Source organism: Neofelis nebulosa, chromosome 8 (genome assembly GCF_028018385.1).
Source record: "Neofelis nebulosa isolate mNeoNeb1 chromosome 8, mNeoNeb1.pri, whole genome shotgun sequence".
Classification (NCBI taxonomy): domain Eukaryota; kingdom Metazoa; phylum Chordata; class Mammalia; order Carnivora; family Felidae; genus Neofelis; species Neofelis nebulosa.
The window spans coordinates 123404497-123426084 of record NC_080789.1 but is presented as its reverse complement, the minus strand read 5'-3'; positions in this window follow the sequence as shown (position 1 = coordinate 123426084).

The following is a 21588-nucleotide window of genomic DNA, read 5'->3' as shown; positions in this document are numbered from 1 at the left end:
CAAAGATCAAGGATGTGATTCCCACAATGCCTTCTGGGTCACAATCCCCAAACCACTTCCAAAAATAAGAACAACAGCCACCACTTACAAAACTCATCAGTATCACTTTGAGGACAGTGAGAGAAAGCACATAGGACCCTGGAAAAAAGCGAGTGAACTAACATTTGCCGGGTGGCTGCTGTGTGGCTGGGCCCGTGTGTCGGCCTGCTGGCTCCATATGTTATCGCCGACCTCCCAGCAACCGTGGACGAGGGAGAGAAAAATCACCATCTTACAATGAAGGGTATGAGACTTCAAGAAACTTGTCCAAGGGGCGCCTGGGTGGCTCAGTCAGTTAAGCGTCCAACTTCGGCTCAGGTCATGATCTCGCGGCTCGTGAGTTCGAGCCCGCGTCGGGCTCTGTGCTGACCACTCAGAGCCTGGAGCCTGCTTTGGATTCTGTGTCTCCCTCTCTCTCTGCCCCTCCCCCACTCTCTGTCTCTCAAAAATGAATAAACGTTAAAAAAAAAAAAAAAAAGGAATTTGTCCAAGAACACATAGCATTAAGTGATAGAGACAGATTGAAACCCACATTTACCCTCACTCTCCTCCACATTCCACGGGCTCTCAAGGGGTTGGATTACACGAAGGCCAGCTTTACCAGCTAAGCCATTAAACCACATAAGGTACCTTCTTAAAGTGTCATACCGATAGCCTAAAAACAGCCAGTTTTGCAGGGGTATTTCTGACATCCCCCAACAGGAAGATGAATGGCAAAGCTAAACAAATCTAAAGAGCGGACCAACCCCCCGTTCTAACTATTTTTGTGCTGAGACTTTCCTCTGCTCTCTTTCTTTCTCTGTAAACCCCAGAACGAATTTCGAAATGTGCGTGCAATCCATCATTGCCTTGGCCATTTTGAAAAACAAACGTTCAAACAGGAGAGCCATTCCGCATGTGTAATCTCTAACATTTGTGTAAGTCAACCACACATTGTAAATGGTTTATTTTCCAAACTCACGCTTTCCAGCTTGCAACGGAACATGGCTTTGGAAAGCTTTAGTTGCTAATAACTGGATTTCTCCTGACTGTCACGGTCTGTCCACCTGTAGGGAAGTTACCTCCCCTTACATGATTGCCAAACTCCTCAAATCAACGCTAATCCTGAACTCACCCCTCACTCTCAGTCCTTCATTCACTCACACGTTGGACACGTAGGGTGACGAGAGATCATGGGCCCCTGACCAATCTCTCTCTGACCAGAGGAACGACAGCAGCACCAGCTTCTCAGACCTACAGCCTCAAAGGCCTCAGCCATCTTGGCCTCCGTATCTCCCAGTGGCACTGCTAAGGGGGTCTGGGGTGTGGAGAGAAGCGACCACAGTCCTCATTAGGCAAACCCCCACCACCAAAAACCTCACCAAATCACAGCACAGTCTCGGTAAAAACAGTCAGCTGGTTACACCGGGCCCAAAGACCTCTTCTCTTCCAGTGGGTCTGCCCACTGGACGCTCCTTCGACAGAAATTCTAGAGCGCCCGTCAGCTTTTCCCCCCACATGCACTCATGCCTCATAACGTGCCTCCTTCATAGTTTCTCTCTTCCTTTCCATCCCCTTGATTATATGCCTGATGATCGTGCACTTCCATTACAGGGAACATTTCCTAACTTGACTCCCTACTTCACATGTCTCCCCACCCAATCCATCTTGCTGCCTGAGTAATCTTGCCGCAACGTCATTTTCAGCAGCTCGCCCCCCTGCCCAAGTGCATGTAGATAGATCCCTGTGCCTAGGGATAAAGCCCATTTGCCATTCCGGTCTTCTACAACCAGCCCTACCACTTCTGGATTTTCTGTGGGCTCACTGGTCCACTGAGGGTCAATCAACACATCTACCTCTTTTCCAGCACTACCTGCAAGATCCTGGGCCCCACCATCTCTCCTCCCACTTGTCAAAGCCTCTGCTCTTCCATTAAAGCGTGTCCTCCTTCTCATTACACTCGTAAATATCTTGTTTCCCATGGAGAGTGTTCTTAAATGCTCGTTGGCACTGGAAGAGCCCACGAGAAAGATCACATAGGCACGGGGTCTTGTACACAAGCGGAAACCCCCGGTGAACCCTGCCCAACCGGGGCAGTGAGCTCGCCTTTCTCGGGGCACGGCCACTGCCCCCTTCAGGGGCCAGCTGGGTTCTCGTCTCTCCTACAAAGCTCTGTGCTGAGCGAAGTCTAGAAACCACAGCTGGTGCTGCTCTGACATTTCAGAGTCCCCAGAAGGAGCCCTGTAATGGTCACAGAGTAAACTGGGGTTCTAGGTCGCTGAGTTGTCTCAGAAGAGAACGACGAAATATGTGATGAGGTGGAAAACATCTCGGGCAATAAAAGTTAGCTCCCAAAGAATTTATGACGGGCAACCGATTCTCCAACATGCTACGTATTAAAGTGTTTAACCAGTTTCTCAACAAATAAAGCATCGCTCCACTAAATATCAAATTTCTTAAAAAAAAAAATTTTTTTTAACGTTTATTTATTTTGAGACAGAGAGACACAGAGCATGAACGGGGGAGGGTCAGAGAGAGACAGGGAGACACAGAATCTGACCTGAGCCGAAGTCAGACACTTAACCGACTGAGCCACCCAGGCGCCCCTAAATATCAAATTTCTAATATAACAGTATTTTCTATGATCAGACCAACTTTAAAAATATTTTTAAAATAGTAATAATTTATCCGTCTTTCAGTGGATTTATAATAAGTTAAATGGCAATACTCTGATCGGTAGTAGAAATAAAAAGTTCAAAAATTAGATGCATGAGGGGCGCCTGGGTGGCTCAGTTGGTTAAGCGTCCAACTTTGGCTCAGGTCATGATCTTGCTCATGAGTTCGGGCGCCGCGTCGGGCTCTGTGCTGACACCTGGGAGCCTGGGGCCTGCTTCGAATTCTGTGTAACCCTCCCCCCCTCACACTCTGTCTCTGTCTCTCTCTCTCTCAAAAATTAAACATTAAAAAAATTGAAAATACTTTTTAAAAAAAATAGATGCATGAGACATACGCCTACACAGAATTAGAAGTAAAAAATCAGTCAGCTCAGAAAGCATTTATTCAACACAAATTTAAATAGAGAAAACAAAATAGCAGAACTGGTAAAATAATAACTGAACCAAAATAAGTGATGGGCAAACAAGAAGTTATTGTGAAAACAATTAAAAGTATTAAAAACCTCCAGGGACAATAAAAATCACTCTGAGGGCCAAACTAACACCACCAATAAATAAAATAAAATAAGAAGACATTGACCAGACATTACAATTTTTAAAACTGCAGATATAAACATTTCACCTCCTGAAGAGAACTTGGAGAATTTTAAACATGAAATGTCGTAGCTATGACATGCTATTGAGATCGCAGAAAGGTACACACTGTATATCTGTAGTAATGGTCAGGCCTGCTGAGGAACATCTCAGGCTCTGGACGCGGAAAGATGTGAGGTGAGGCCAAATACTAGGAAGGGCCTTGACTGGCTGTGTGACCCCAGGTAGTTTACATGACCTCTCTGAACCGCAGCTTCTCCACCTATGAAATGAGAACGATCACGCTTACCTAAGAAAGCTATCGTGAGGACTCGAAGAGATACTATACCAAACGCCCTCAGCACCGTGGCTGGCTCACGGTAACCTCGCTCTACTGAATGATGTCCGTTATTGTTCACAATCATTCACTCATCTATTCCTCTAGAATCTGTGGGGATAACAAATCCATGGGGAAAGGCCTCCATCCTTGCTGGAGCTCTCACAACACAGGCATTTGGAAACCATGGGCCCAGACTGCGACAAGAACTTGCAGGAAGAAAGAGGGTAACAGAAATGATAGAACAGGGGCACCTGGGTGGTTCAGTCAGCTGAGCGATTTTGGCTCAGATCATGATCTCACGGTTTGTGAGTTCAAGCCCCACCTTGGGCTCGCTGCTATCAGCATGGAGCCTGCTTCGGATCCTCTGTCCCCCTCTCTCTCTGTCCGCGCCCCCCCCCCCCTCCCAGCTCACACTCTCTCAAAAATAAAAAAACATTTTAAAATTAAAAAAAAAGAAAGAAAGAAATGATAGAACAACAAAAACGTTATAGCTAGGTGTCATACTTGACATCAGAATCAACAAATAGGAGTGCCTGGGTGGCTCAGTCCATTAAGCGTCCGACTTTGGCTCAGCTCATGATCTCGCGGTTCATGAGTTCAAGCCCCGTGTCGGGCTCTGTGCTGACAGTTCGGAGCCTGGAGTCTGTGTCTCCTCTCTCTGCTCCTCCCCTGCTTGTGCTCTCTCCCTCTCAAAAATAAATAAACATTAAAAAAAAATTTAAAAGAAAGAATCAACAAATATAACCCAGCAGATGGCTGTGAGGGAAAAGAGAAAGTGTAATAAAGGACACAGCAATCATACTATCCTATCTGCATATTCAAGTGCTTTGAGCACACTGAGATGTGGCTCAGATACCCATAAAAGCCACAATCCGGGGCACCTGGGTGGCTCAGTTGGTTAAGCGGCCGACTTCGGCTCAGGTCATGATCTCACGGTTTGTGGGTTCGAGCCCCGCATCAGGCTCTGTGCTGACAGCTCAGAGCCTGGAGCCTGCTTCCGACTCTGTGTCTCCCTCTCTCTGCCCCTCCCCTGCTTGTGCTCTGTCTTTCTCGGTCTTTCAGAAATAAATAAAACGTTAAAAAAAAAAAATTTTTTTTTTAAAGGCACATTCTGAGTTCAGAGCCAGTCCCAGTTAAGTCACTTAATTCCATCACTTCACTTTCCACTGAGTGACCCGTATCTGTCCAGTTTACAGGTCCGAAGGACGGTGGCCAGGGTGAGATTTCAGGACGGCCAGGACAGGCCCAGAAGCAGGTCCCACTCACAAAAGGGTTTGGAACCAGCCAACCCGCTGCGTGTCCCAGCCGGGTGATGCCCAAGGTCAGAGCCAAGTCAACAAGTCCAAGCTTGCAATACTTCTCACTTCCAGGCTAATGTTCCCATCGCTCATCCCCAACAGCAGCGCCCAAACGTCCCCAGTCCCACAATTGGCTCATACCATATGACAATACAGGGAAGCCCAAGTGTACAGGCAAGAAAAAAGGGGGGTGGGGGCTCCCCTGAGTAAAGACTTTTCTAGCTTATGGCAACAACCATTCACGGATTGCCTAATGTGTGTGAGAGCCTTGAGACACCAATCAGAACTCTCCGTAAAGCCAGATTTCCAAGAAGTACCCGCCAAACTGACTGTACGTCAGGATTCGAAAAAGTCTGTGTTTTACCTCCACTCCTCCAGAGACACGGCTCAGGCAACGAGGGACGACGGTTCCTTGTTCCCTCACCAGCTCTCCTTTAACTGCCTCTGAGGCCGTTAAGCTTTTCACATCTATTCGAACATAAACATGAACGTTTCCCCTTTAATGTCTTTTTTCTCCCATAATAATCTGCGCTCTAATTCAAAGAAATGCGATTTCATCGTTGGTTCACCAGGCTGATGTTTGAGAAAAGACCATGTGATGTGAGCCATAATGACTAAGAAATCTAATGGAGACCACATAGCAGATGATTCCAAGCAATGCAGTCATTTACTATAAAGCGCTTCCCTCCCTGATGAAAGGTTTGGAAAAATTAAGCTCCGACTGCAGCCATGAATTGTTACATGCCGGCTGCCCGCCTAGGACGGTGTCACCGCCTTCATCATCGCTGAATCTCTGACTCAGAGAGGACTCTGGCCACCAGGCAGAGGGGAAGGGAAAGGTCAGGCAGATGGGGACAATGGGGGCCGTGGTCCCCACAACGGATCGATTATCTTCTGCCATGAAGTATTAGTTTAGCCCTAGCACGGCCCCCGTAAACGGCCATGCAGGGGGCCCTGAGCTACAGCTGGAGCACTGGAACAGGTGGGTTAGCTTAGGACCCAATGCCGCATGACGGGAGGGTTCTGGTTTTACTTACATTCTCAGTCAGGAATGACTTCTCCTGGCCTAAAGAAAGCCTATCACCTCCCCTGTCTACACAGGGCTGCCGGATGCTGGACCTCCACAAACAGAAGTCTCTGCAGAAAGAGAAGCCATTCCCATGTAAAGGAGTAAACAGAAACCAGCATGTGCAAAGGAGGGAGTGAGATATCTGCATAAGAGATCAAGTGGGCTTAGAATCTGTTTAAATCTAAACTCTGAACACATTTGGACATGGAAGGGTTAAATACTTGCTGCAAACAGAAAGGAAGCCTCTGAAACAAGAAAGTCACATCCCGATACGGATGTAAGTCAGCAAAAGCTTTGCACGGAGCAGAGGACACCAAATCAAACATCTCTAGCCTTGGGGCGCCTGGGTGGCTCAGTTGGTTAAGCATCCAACTTTGGCTCAGGTCATGATCTCGTGGTTCGTGAGTTCAAGCCCCGTGTTGGGCTCTCTGCTGTCGGTGGGAGCCTGCTTTGTATCCTCTGTCTCCCTCTCTCTCTGCGCCTCCCCTGCTCTCTTACTCTCTCTCAAAAATACACCCATTTAAATAAACATTTAAAAAGAAGTCTCTGGTCTTTCTGGGTGCTCTGCCATTCGAGGGCCTCACAAAGATCTGGAATAAATTTGACGTGCTGAACAGAAATCATGTACAATGAAGGTAGAGAAGGAAGGCAGTGTTCAGATGGCCGTGAATGTCTACACTGAGAGCCAAGGGCAGAGGATGAGGACGGGAAGCACAGGTGCACGGCCAATAAAGCAATCCTCTTATTAACTCCTACAGAGCCCATTTCTCTCCAGAAAGTAGCGGGCAAGATGTCAGAGACACGGAAGGTTGCCAGGAAAGAGCCCGTCTATCTACCATCACACCTGGATATAGGGTCCCACCCCGCCCAAGCCAGCCAGCGGGCACTGCCACATTCCACAGGGAGAATGGGGACTTGTCACAAGAGGAAGACGGGCACGTATGAAGTGGAGTGGGTGCCTGTGTCACACAAACACGGAACTCGCCAGGCTCTTCCAAGTTATCAGGTGGACTTAACTGCAGGGTCTACCAAAGCAAGCGATTTACACAATGATATGCAACATTATCACAGATCCACCGGGGAAACAGAAACCCAGAAAAACAAGGGGACTATTGGCGAAGCCCAGGGGTCAGGATTCAGGAGATGCCTGACTTTTTGCACTCCTCGCGTGAGCAGATAACTTCCTCGGCAAGCCATTGGTAGGTAAGTCAACACTCTCCTTCAAAACTAAGTCTTTCTGTTTCTTCTTCATAGTCATATGTTTTGTTTCCCGACAGAAAAGACAAACTGGCTCCCTCACTCGGTTAGACAGCAATGTAATATACCCATTCTCTGAACCCACTCACCAAATATCCAAACGGTCTCTCGATTTTTCCTAACATAACCATTTCTCATAGAGGAATTGATCTAAAAAAACAAAACAAAACAAAACAAAACAAAAACAAACAAACAAGCAAACAAAAAACAGGCACAAGAGAAAAAGAAAGCCGACTCTTTTCTCGGTAGGTAGGCAAGGTGATTTGTTTGCCTAGGGGGTTTTTCGAACTGTATACTAGCTCAGGATAAATGCCAACCTCTAAAGAGAGGTAGGTACTTTTTAGATGAAGGGAAATATCTTTAATGTGGGAAAGGGGGGGGGGGTTATGTTGATGAAACATTGTTCTTTCAAATGTTACTTTACAGCCCCCCGCCACCTACCGCTAGCTCAGCGGGTTAAGCGTCCGACTTCAGCTCAGGTCATGATCTCACAGTTCTTGAGTCCAAGTCTGGTTCTGTGCTGACAGCTCAGTGCCTGGAGCCTGGTTCAGGTTCTGTGTCCCCCTCTCTCTCTGCCCCTCCCCTGCTCATGACCGATCTCTCTCTCTCTCTCTCTCTCTCTCTCTCTCTCTCTCTCTCTCTCTCAAAAATAAATAAACATTAAAAAATTTTTAAACAAAATTAGATAAATGTCACTTTACAATAGTCTTACTAATATGAGTCATAGAAAATTATTCATGGATAATTGTAGCAGAGTTCTGTGTTCCATGCAGAAAAAAAAAAAAAAAAAAGTCCTGGAACTGCAGATAAACACCAGAATTTAGTCACCTAGCACTTATCTGCCACCTACTGCGTGAAAGCCTACCACGTTATCCTAAACTGTATAACATTTTTACCTTGTCAAGGATCTATCCAATGATATTTGAACTTTATGATACAAATGGATGTCTAAAATCATAAAGGCACAGAAAATTAAAGCTTTCAAAGTCAGTTCATCGGATTTGTTTCCCACCTGACTCTGCTGACTGACCTGCCACACAGTCCTGCTGACACCTTCCGGATGGAACTAGCTGGAAGGATAATGCTCGGGCCTGCCTCCTGTGTTGCTCCTGTCCAGTTGCCTCTCTGCCCACTCATGTCTCTGCCCAGCACCTCCCCTGCCGCACGATCATTCCTTTCATGTTGGTTTCCCCAGTATTTGTTGCAAAGGGCTCTTGTTACCGTACCGTGCAGGTCATCACGTGCACATTTGAACTACTTTCTGCACTAGATTGTTCTCCCAAGACAGAAACTATGACTCTTCCTTCTGTGTTCCTCGTGGAATCTAATACATAGCTCTGAAACCAACTCTACTCGATCGATGATTATTGACTGAGGGATGATGTCATGGGTTTCCTGCATCGACTTGGGGTGTATATATCCTGCTGTGGAGATAAAAGGTTCTCAGGGCCTTTCTAATCCGAATAGCACGAAGGTTGTTGTCTATACAGGTATAATCACATGAGCGATGTAGAAAAATGGTCACATAGCTCTTATCACATGAACTAACCTTTGCTTCAATTACTTTGACATTTCAGATAAAAGGGTTGGGGAAGAAACATGGGAGAGGGAATAAATCTTAGATATCTTAAAAAACATTTTCAGCTTTTGTCTCTACTAGGAATGTTTATAAATAAACCAAAAATAGTCCAAAGAATCAAGAATTCCCAAAAATGTATGCATTCTGATTTTACTCCTGTAGTTACAAAAAACAAAGTACACTATAACCTGTAATTTTCTCTTATTCATATGTATATACTTACTCTGTTGCATTAAAGACATTTGAATTTGACCATCAGATTGTTGATTCCTCAAACCATTCTAACCCCTTTCTAAGGTACACTGATCGATTCACATTCCAAATGGAATTATATATGTTTAGTAATGATGATGCTGTCTGAAAAAGTTTTCTCTTGATAAAATCTCTCTAAAATAAAGGCATCGCTAATGAAGAAAAAGATGAAATAAAAAGCTGTTTCAATATTGGAAATTTTTTTACAAGACCATCTGCTGAGTCAAATACCTAAATGTCTTGAAAATTAATTACAGCATCCCTCCTCTTATCTGTATTCCCTTGACCAGGAACCAGAGCAGTGGCATAAGTTTTCAGAAGCCTGTCAGAGCAGCACAGAACTCCAAGGATCCTGCCCTACGCACATAGGTCAATCCAGGATGAGAAGTCAGTGAATGTGAACCGACTTCCACACAGAAAAAGAGCCAAGCTTTCCACAGCCATGCAGAAAAGGAGCTCAAAGATGGGGAAAGTCTTGGTAAAATTCTGGGGGGGAAATGCCAGCAGGGCTCATTATTTGACACAGAATTTGATGAAACTAGTTCTCAAAATTAACCTGTGTAAGAATGACTTAGGAACAGATTTCCGGATGCCCTCTTAGTGGATCTGGGGCCAGGCCCATAAATGAGAGTCTTCAACATGCTCGCCAGGTTATCTGAGACACAGGAAACCACACGTTTGAGAAATGCTGACATACAGGAAGCACCTCACACTTCTTTTTCCTCTAAAATCTTTTCAGTTCTATCCTCCCTCGGGGTCTTTGGGGCATTTCTGAAGAAAAGTTGGAGGATGAGGCAATAAGACATTTAACCAAGCAAAAGCGGGAAGATCAAGACCTTACTCCAAATTCTTAGGTTCTTACCAACATGAGAGCAGCACGTATGCTCTCCCACCTTACATACCCACAACCGAGTAAACATGAACGTAACACGTGGAGCGGAGGAAGCTCGAACGCAGCGCGAACCATCCCTGACTCGTAGACACAGACACACACGCACATACGCACACAGCCACACGTTTGTGCACACACACACATGCACACATACACATACCCACACAACCTGCATATACACACACATACACCCACACACAAGCATATGCACACGTGCACACACATAAACACAAACATACACATCTATGCACACACATGCACACACACTCACATATACACACCTACACACATACACACACATACACACATACAATCATATGCACACCTACACAAACATAGGCACACATTTACATACATAGACATAGACACAATATCTACACGCACGCGTACACATGTACATATACACACACCTACCCACAAATACACAAGCATACACATATGCACATACACATGCACACCTGCACACCACAGACATGCATAGGCACAGGCACACACACATGCCTACCTACACACACCTATACACGCATACATACACCTACATAAACATACACACATGCACACACATACACACACATGCACACCTACAAAAACATGCACACACTTACACACATATGCATACTTACACACACACCTACCCACATGTACACATGCACATATACACATGTGAGCACACCTACACATGTGTATACATGCACACACATATATAATACACACACACACACACACACACACACACAAAGGGGTTAGTTCTCTGACTCTCCCGCACAAAACCTAGTACATACATAAAATAGACATCCAACAAGCATTTGTTAAAAGACTAAACAACTTTAGACCCATAACCCACAGGAAATTCATCTAACATGTCAGTAGGGAGATCCCAGGCTGACCAAACGGGCCTAGTAAGTGCCACCAAACTGAACTGAAAAGCTCCAGTGTCACTAAGTGCAAAAGAAGTAAAAGAATGTAACGTCAAGTGCGTATCAGCAAATACGCCTTTAAGTCATTATTTTATTTCTTTTTATGTCTACCCACACATATACATATACACTTTTATATATATACGTACACATATACACACATACATATGCATAGTTATATACATACAATTATACTGTTTTATATATAACTGTACATATATAGCAACATATACGTGCATTAATGCCATCATATACTTTTGTTTTTAATGTTTGCAACCTCTTTCCCCTTTGTTTGGCTCACCGTTGATAAGTACCAAGACCCAGTGTATATTCGGCTACTATATATTAGTCCCTATTTTTCTCCCTACACGTATCATCTTAGTCAGACATACGCAAATTCAGACACAGATATGCACACATATGCACGCAGGGAAAGCTTTGGAATTTATATGCTTTTATCTGTATTTCCCATTAAACAAATACCACGTGGACATCCCTACATGGCATCTGGTAGATCTCTATTTCATTCTTTCTAATGGCTGCATGATATCCTAGGGTATGGATTATCACAATTGATTCTGCTATTACCCTGTTGATGGGCTTTCACTACACTTCCTGGTTTTTGCTTCTACCAGCGATGCTGTCCTAGAGACCCCTGTTCATAGGCCTTCTACGTCGATGGTTTTGTTTCTATGGTAGAGATTCCCAGGAGTAACTACTAGATTAACGAGTATATATATATATATATTTTTTTTAAGTCTTAACAGTTGTTGCTAGATAGCTTTTTTTTTTTTTAAGGCAGTAACATTTCACATTTCCCAAACAACTACTCTTTCAATCAAGATAAAATAAAATTGTGCTTCAAAGGCAGGAAATCCACAGTCTTTCTGTGACCAGCCTCTAGTCTCTGTTGAACCTTCCTAAAGCTCAGCTAGTCCTCTTCCTCCCCTTGGCCAATCTGGCCACTCCCCCTAAAGCTTGGGACTCCAATGGCCTTCATTCGCCCATGAACTCCCTGCAATTACATGCTAAAGCTGGCATATTTTTGCTTTTGTACCTGATTCAAAGGAGAAATTCAATGGCTTTCATCAGATTTCCAAAGGGGCCTCTGACCCAAAAAGGGTTAGGAGCCTCTCCTCCGGAGTCTGGAGGATAAAGGGAGGGTTGGGTATTGCTGATGACATGATTTAATTCTCTTGATGACAACCAAAAAAAAAAAGTGGATTTTAGTAGAGAAGGTTTCGATGCTCATGAAGCCATCAAAAACATTTTTCATTCACATTATTTTAAGAAGAAGCAAGCTCTACAAATCGTTTGCAAAAGGGTGTGGGTGCTAAAAAACAAGAAGGGTGGTGGGGGCGACATGGGTGCTAGGAAACAAAAAACAGAGAGAGCTATTTCCAAAACCAGATAAAAGGTCATTTCTTCTCCAGTATATTGTTTCTCAGAGCAGTTGGTATTTGATCCATGTGAAGGGGAAGTCATACTGGGCTTCCATTCAAAGGAGTAAACATTTCAGTAGAAAAAGAGAAGAGAAAGTGAAATGGCAAACAGAAAAAAGTAACAGTTTACAGAATTTGGGAGAAGATCTTTTGAGGAGACCTAATAAACCCTCTAAGCCAGGAATTGTGCCTTTACTCACTCCTCTTCCCCCACGGCTGCTGGCTTCTCTCCACACCCCCTCACACCCTGAGGGCCGGCAGTGTCTGGCCAAAGGAGGTATTCAGTAAGCACAGACTGAACCAAGAAGTAATTGAAACAGCTTTATACAAAATGAAACTACAGGGGCGCCTGAGTGGCTCAGTCCGTTAAGTGTCTGACTCTTGATTTTGGCTCAGATCATGATCTCACAGTTCGTGAAACCAAGCCCCATGTCAGGCTCTGTCCGCGCTGACGGTGCGGAGCCTGCTTGGGATTCTCTCTCTCCCCTCTCTCTCCGCCCCTCCTCTGCCTTCCCTCTCTCTCTCTCAAAATGAATAAACAAACTTTAAAAAAAAAAGTAATTACAGGAAATACAGTTAAGTCCTTAAATGCGACTTCTTTGCCAGTAAAGGTTTGAAATCAAGAATAGCACGGTTTTTCTTGATTTGTGGTTAATGGCAAGAAAGGATGAGAAAGGCATCTGTCTACCACTCAAGAAAGTGTCCAATTCTTCATTCTCATGAACTCCTGATTTTCATAAAGTTGTTTACAGTTGTTCCTACTTCATTTCATGCATTATCACCCTTACCATCAAATGCTGTAATATAATCCTGATAATTGTTTAGCATGGTCGTCAAATAATAACCACTAAATTAATAAACCTCTGGACTCTAGCTTAAAATCTAAAACAAGGGACAAAGATGAAACAGTTATTTATAGAATTAAGTTAATAAACTACAGATAGAGTAAGTAAAACCCATCAAAATGGGTAAAAGCTTTCATTGTGTTTCCGCTTGTTATGTTGTAGAATGAATGGTCTGTCGTCTGGAATGAGCAATATTTTGCAAAAGATCTCATTACCTCACTTCCAGAAATAATACTACCTCTGTTACACTTTTCCACGATAGCACTTTCTTAAAACATATGGAATGACTGAAAGACACAGGAACCGCAAAGCTAATTTACATGACGGGAACCTAGACTGCAATGATATAGCTGTTTCAGTGTCCGGCAGTGAATTAAATCATACTTGGCCATTGATAACAAAAGAGAAACAACACTTCATGTTTTCTCAGCCCTTCAGGTTTTCAAAGAGGCTATTTACTGAACGTTGTCTTTCCAAGTTAACTTTATTATGTTATCACGTACGTTTATATATATGCATATATGTATGTATATACATGAATATATATGTCTATTATACTCATATGTATATACATGCAGGGGCACCTGGGTGGCTCAGTTGGAAAAGCATCCATCTTCGGCTCAGGTCATGATCTCGCAGTTCGTGGGTTCAAGCCCAACATCAGGTTCTGTGCTGACGGCTCAGAGTCTGGAGCCTGCTTCAGATTCTGCGTCTCCCTCTCTCTGCCCCTCCCCCATTTGTGCTCTGTCTCTCCCTCTCAAAAATGAATAAGCATTAAAAAAAATGTAATAAAAATATGTATATACATGTTTATGAATACATGCATATTGTATATGTATGTGTTATATGCATGTATACATATACATATATGCAATATACATATACATTTTATACATATTATATATAACAGTTTATATACACATTAAGTGGTATCCTATAGAGAGTAAAATATTCTAGAATGAAAAGTTTCAGAACCTTGGCAATTATCCAATCCCAAGGAAATCTTGTTAAGTATATGTTTTCTGTGCAACAGGAAAAACATAAGTTAAGATTTATTTTAGTTTTAATTTTAATGATTTATAAGCATTACAGCTATTCTAGAGATAAAGAAGAAAGTGCATAATGGCTCTAAGATTGGTTGTTTAAAAATAGGTTACGATCTTGGGAATGCAAGCTGGTGCAGCCACTCTGGAAAACAGTATGGAGGTTCCTCAAAAAACTAAAAATAGAACTACCCTACGACCCAGCAATTGCACTACTAGGCATTTATCCAAGGGATACAGGAGTGCTGTTTCAAAGGGGCACATGCATCCCAATGTTTGTAGCAGGGCTATCGACAATAGCCAAAGTATGGAAAGAGCCCAAATGTCCATTAATGGATGAATGGATAAAGATGTGGTATATATATACAATGGAGTATTACTCGGCAATCAAAAAGAAGGAAATCTTGCCATTTGCAACTACGTGGATAGAAGTGGAGGGTATTATGCTAAGTGAAATTAGTCAGAGAAAGACAAAAATCATATGACTTCACTCAAATGAGGACTTTAAGAGACAAAACAGATGAACATAAGGGAAGGGAAACAAAAATAATATAAAAACAGGGAGGGGGGCAAAACAGAAGAGACTCATAAATATGGAGAACAAACTGAGGGTTACGGGAGGGGTTGTGGGAGGGGGGGGTGGGCTAAATGGGTAAGGGGCATTAAGGAATCTACTCCTGAAATCATTGTTGCACTATATGCTAACTAGTTTGGATGTAAATTTTAAAAAATAAAAAAGAAAAGAAAAAAAAAGAAAAAAAGAATAAAATCAAAATGTACTAAAGACCCAAAAATAATCAATTAATTAAAACACACACACAAACTATGCAATCTAAAAATGCATACACATCAATACATATTATTATATATATTTACATATAATACATATATAATAATATGTATGTATAGTTAATATAATAACAAAAACCACCATAGTTTAAAGACATTAAGAATGTATTTGCTTAGGGGCGCCTGGGTGGCTCAGTCGGTTAAGCGTCCGACTTCGGCTCAGGTCATGATCTCACGGTCCGTGAGTTTGAGCCCCCCGTTGGGCTCTGTGCTGACAGCTCAGAGCCTAGAGCCTATTTTGGATTCTGTGTCTCCCTCTCTCTGACCCTCCCCCATTCATGCTCTGTCTCTCTGTCTCAAAAATAAATAAACGTTTAAAAAAAATTAAAAAAAAAAAAAGAATGTATTTGCTTAAATAAGCTCTATTGCAAATTCGTTTATTAACTTACAGTCCTTTGCTATAGTAAATGAATACTCCTGATTTCTTTGATGGGTACTGTTTCTTTTTTTTTTTTAATTTTTTTTTAATGTTTTTTATTTATTTTTGGGACAGAGAGAGACAGAGCATGAACGGGGGAGGGGCAGAGAGAGAGGGAGACACAGAATCCGAAACAGGCTCCAGGCTCTGAGCTGTCAGCCCAGAGCCTGACGCGGGGCTCGAACTCACGGACCGCGAGATCGTGACCTGGCTGAAGTCGGACGCTTAACCGACTGCACCACCCAGGCGCCCCTGATGGGTACTGTTTCTTATAGACTGTATTTCTTAAACTTACGGTATGAATTAGGTATGCAAGTGCTATCTGTCTGAAGCCTGCCTGGTCTTTTCTTATGTCTCTGAACAGTCCTTGGTCTCCTTCAGGGGCCCCCGTTCTTCTGCACCCGTTGGCACCCCATTAATAGCCAAGATTTAATCCTCAGCCCTCTTTTATAATCCCCATGCCCTTCTTCCATCCTTTTCTGTATCACCTACATACCGATAACTCCCAAATCTCTGTCACCACTTCAGAATATTTCCTACGCATCAGGTTTGTACAAGTAACAATCCAGTGGATGCCTGAAAAACCAAGCAGGGAGCTGGGACCAGCTCTTCCTAGCTCACCTGAGTCAATTGTCAAACACAGATTTTTTTAAAAAAATATATACAAATTTACAGTCAAATAAATTATACTAGAAGTAGAAATATTAAATATGTCAAACTTGGGGCGCCTGGGTGGCGCAGTCGGTTAAGCGTCCGACTTCAGCCAGGTCACGATCTCGCGGTCCGTGAGTTCGAGCCCCGCGTCAGGCTCTGGGCTGATGGCTCGGAGCCTGGAGCCTGTTTCCAATTCTGTGTCTCCCTCTCTCTCTGCCCCTCCCCCGTTCATGCTCTGTCTCTCTCTGTCCCAAAAATAAATAAAAAACGTTGAAAAAAAAAAAATTTAAATATGTCAAACTTATTTCAAATTAAAAAAAATCGGTTACGATCCTTGGCTTCACTATCCTTTACTTCTTTAGTTTAAGTAAGAGTGTGAAATTTGGTAGATTTAGTCGTTTGGTGTCTAAAAACACTATGTGCTTGGGAAGGTAAATCTGTAGCTGAAGATGCTTATTAGATCTTCTTCCATAGCTACTTGCAGATTACAGACTCCCCTGAAGTAAAAACAATTCCACATATATGGAAACGCAGCATGTCAATCAAAAGGAAGCCAGATTTTCCCTACTAGTTAGGATCAAATTTGTGTTAACTTAATTTCTGATTTACCATCATCTTAACTCTTGACTTCACCAAAAATCAAAAGAGAGGCCAGGAAGGGGTAGAGGAAGGGAGAGAAATTCTTCTAATCGTTCTCTTCAGACACTGTAGTGAGAAATACTTCCTTATAAAGTACAATCAAGGGCACCTGGGTGGCCCAGTCGGTTAAGCGTCCGACTTGGGCTCACGTCATGATCTCACGGTTCGTGGGTTCGAGGCCCGTGTCGGGCTCTTTGTTGTCAGCTCAGAGCCTGCTTTGGAGCCTGTGTCTCCCTCTTTCTCAGCCCCTCCCCTGCTTACTTACTCTCTATCTCGGTCTCAAAAAATAAATGAAAGCTGGGGCGCCTGGGTGGCGCAGTCGGTTAAGCGTCCGACTTCAGCCAGGTCACGATCTCGCGGTCCGTGAGTTCGAGCCCCGCGTCGGGCTCTGGGCTGATGGCTCGGAGCCCGGAGCCTGTTTCGGATTCTGTGTCTCCCTCTCTCTCTGCCCCTCCCCCGTTCATGCTCTGTCTCTCTCTGTCCCAAAAATAAATAAAAAACGTTGAAAAAAAAATTTTTTTTTAAAAAAATAAAAATAAATAAATAAATAAAAGTAAACTTAAAAAAATTTTTTGAACATATTACTAAGAAAAAAACAGTATTAATCAGTTGAGGATTAAGAAATATTCAATCTCATGAGCTTACTAACTTAATGAAATGCCTTTAAGTTGAGCTCCTCTGTGCTGAGCAGCACTATCTTTCACCTTTGAGCAATTCCTGGAGTCCACCGAATTAACTCAAGGCTGCAGGCTTAGCCAAACAAATTGCTTCTAGAAAGGACAGGGGGTGGGGAGCACCTGGGAGGCTCAGTCGGTTGAGGGTCCAACTTTTGATTTCCGCTCAAGTGATGATCCCTGGGGTCATGGGATCGAACCCCATGTCAGGCTCCGTGCTGAACATGGAGTCTGCTTATGATTCCCTCTCTCTCTCTCTCTCTCTCTCTCTCTCTCTCTGCCCCTCTCCCCACTCACTTTCTCTCCCTCTCTCCCCCGACTCTCTCTCAAAAAATAAAAATAAAAAATAAAATAAAATAAAAAATAAAGGACAAAGGGGTAGTGAAAAGCCAATAACCCTGTAGTGAGAAAACACTGACTTTTAACGTCCAAAAGCTATGACCTAATCAAAGCCACTCAAGAAAACAACTTAAAGCAAAGCATAAAGGAAGTGAGCTAAAATAACTAAGGCACTTCTTAAAAGTATATTAATACTTCTAGTTACTTCCACATAGAAAACCTGAGCAACTGAACTAAAGATGACACTAATTGCTATCAATGGATGGATATTATGACTGCTGTTACTTTTGTCTTCTCTTGTCCTCTGTTATTTTTAAACATGTTTAGTGCAAAATTGGACACATCTTCCGAAGCAAAACTGATTTTCCCATCAACTTTCTCAGACCTCTGACCTTCAGCCAATATCTGAGACTAGTCTGGGGAATGTGCTTTTAAAGGAATAGTCACACGACATGGAAGGTCTGACGATTATTATTTTGGCAGACAAAAAAGAATGGCGATTCCTTCTCTTTAAGGTCTTTTCATCTTTGCTAACCTGAGATGTTACTGCAGAACACTTTTGTACTACAGTCAAGATCATTACAACTGGAGGGAATTTTTAAAAATCATCCAGTACAAGCCATTATTTTATGTCCTGAAAAGGCCAAAGGTCAGTGGTACCCAAAGTCACACTTAGTGGCAGAGGCGGGACTCAAACCCAGATCTTTTTTTTTTTTTTTAAGTTTATTTATTTTGAGAGAGAGAGAGCAGGGAAGGGACAGAGAAAGGGAGAGAGAGAATCCCAAGCAGGCTCCACTGTCAGTGCAGAGCCCGAGGTGGGGCTTGAATCCACAAACCGTGAGCTCATGACCTGAGCCAAGATCAAGAGTCAGACACTTAACCGACTGAGCCATCTAGCAGCCCCCTTGAAACCAGATCTCTCGGTCTAGGGCTATATTTTACCACAAAAGCCAAAGGTTAGCATTTTACGTACAATGTACTCAGATACAAAATAAAGGTCGATTTCCTATAGCTGCTCTGCTATTCCTCCCGAGTCCCCATCACATTCAAATGGGAGGAACTAACTTTAGTCCCAGCCATTAAACCAAATCCACTCAATGATGTAAACGGCTTAGGTATATTCAGACTTCCTCTTGCTTCCTGTCTCCACTATCAATATGCCGTCGCAGCGGGTGTGAGCTGGGAGGGCTTCAGTGACTTCAGAGTGAGACAGAGGGAAGTCCTGAATCCACGTTCACAACTCCCCATTCTCCCCTCTAACTCCTTTGGCCACAGTGGCATCCCCTCGACCTCTTGGTCATTAGCGTCCACTGAGGACTGTGGCTGGTGACATCATGGTGTATTCTTCCCTTGGCTCGGAAAAAGCTTGGTGGCATTGCCTGACGAATCTGGCTCTCCTCACGGGGGTCCTACTACCGCTCCCTGCCTGCGTAAGCCACCCCTGGCTCCAGGGGCACATTGTCCCTGCAGTGGGAGCTCCCTCCCCAGCAAGCACCCTCGGCCTTCCCCTGCGAGGTGCGCTGAGACTTCCATCGCCTTCCACGCCACGCCCGATGCTGGAAGACAAAACCCAGGTTCTCCCCGTGCCCACCATGCCGGGGAGGCTCACTGTTCAGGTGGGAAGAAGCGTACGTCTTGTAGGGTGGTCTTCTCTGCTTGTTGCCCCCCTGCCACCTACTCACCATGCCTCCCCATCTTCCCTCTGGGACACTTCGGCCAGGACAGACAGGGAGGTCCCGTTTCAGACTCTGATTTTTCTGCCTTTTCCCACAATCTACCAGGGCCAAAGGAGGGACGGACAGTCCTCTTCACATGGGACCGTATTTTATCCTTCTCAAAATGGGGTTCGCTCCTCGCCTTTCTCTGGACCCATCAAAGCGAGGTGGTGTGGCAGCACACGATTCATACAAGAGAAAGGTGAAAAACACGTTGATTTGATATTGCTAAAATATTCACTTCATCATAGCTGTTACAGTCATGACCCCAGAGCCACAGAATTGATAGGCTATGTATTCAAATGCCTAATTAAAGGACCAGGAATCTGATTCTGGCCGGCAGAATCACAACAAATAGCGCGCAGCCCGGCCACACAAAGTACAGCACTCACATCCGCCACCGTGAACTGCAGGAGTGATCGAAAGGAAGACAGGACGAGCCAGGAGGGCACCAAAGACCCACGATGCCAGGACTCCGAGACCACATGGAAAGAATATGGGTCATTTCCGGAGGGGGAGGGGGAGAAGACCAGGCCCCTGTGATGAAAAGCTCTAAAACCCCATCATGACACAGCAAATCAAAACATCTTGGGTCATTTTGCTGTCTGTCACTACTGACATTTTTGTCCCTTACATCATTTTATCCAGAAGCAAAATACGAAAACAATCTGCCTTAAGGGAAATTACCAGGGTTAGAGTTAACATCTGCACAGCACGCTAGGTTCCCTGGAAGAAACGTGCCGCATTAATATTTCTCCTTTGAAGTTCTTACCCACATTCATCCCTTCCTATACGTGAAACATAATCTCTCATCATTCTTGCTGCCTCGAAACCCTGCAAGGGAACGTGCTGAAGCTTCTCCCTGTGAACTTTCACCTCTACATCCAGGAGAAGGTGCTTGCCGCGGGAAGGAGGCAGCATCGCCATGGGATCAGGATACAGCATCAATGGTGAAAAATCAGAAGATGGGAACTAGAAAGCTGCCAAAATTAGGTTCAGAGAAGAGGCACGCATGAAAGGTGTCTCGTCCAAGATCAGCGGAATACAAGAAGTACCAACAAAAACTATCTGGGGGGACAGTCCTGGTGTTCGGAAGTCTGAGGTTGTCAGACGAGATAAGGGACGGATGGGAAGAGGACCCGGCGAAGAGCAGAGGAGAGTCGGCTAAGTTCAGGAAATGGAAACAAAAAAAGGAAAACTGATACGCATTTTGAAATGGGGTCTATGGCCAGGCAGGATGCAGCAGACCAGACGGAGACCCCATTACACATTTGTCTGCAGAAAGGTACTCGGGCCTCCCACTCCCTGCAAATGTTTTAAAACATAATTGGAATACGCACGGCCCTCCCTGCAGGCCTTGTCCCGGTTGCCATTTTACCCACTTTGATTAGTTTTTTATTACCATCCTGTCCCCGACTAAACCACAGATCCCCTGAGGGTGAGAACTTTATCTGGGCTTTGCTCACCACAGTGTCCCCAACGTGGCCTTTGAATGGTGCCCGGTGGCCAATGAAATTCAGGTCAGGTTTAGGGCGGGGGGGGGGGGGCCCTCGGGAGGGGATTTGAAGCCTTCAGAAGATGCTATCCAACTACCTCCCCAATCGTCTTTCAAAAGCCACGGGGGTTCCCAAGTCAGAGATTCGTGGCTTTGAAGGAAGTCAGTCTCCGGCGACACTCGATCAGCGTCACCCGAGAGGGGTCTGCGTTAGGTAGTTACTTAACACCTGACTGGACGCTTAGACGGCAGACAACTGAGAGAAAAGCCCTCCGGAAATGCAACCACAGAATGGGGAGGTCCAGAAGTTGCCAAGGGCAAGCTGGAGAAAGAAAAAGCGTGCCACAGGACCACCTCCTCGAGCGTCCAGAGGTTTATAGCAAGCACGTGTCTTCCTCTCCCCCACAAAGACGCTAAACTATTATGTCCCCTATTAAGAAAAAGATACATTCCCTTCTCACCCTTCCTGCTCCCATCTACTGTGTTCCCTCCGAGCCATGCGCTTTATGCCTCCGCAGAGACGCGCAAGATTAAAAAAGAATCAGCTCAGATTACAAAATGAAGACTCAAGGGTTCCAGAATGATTTGTATTCTCCCCATAATCA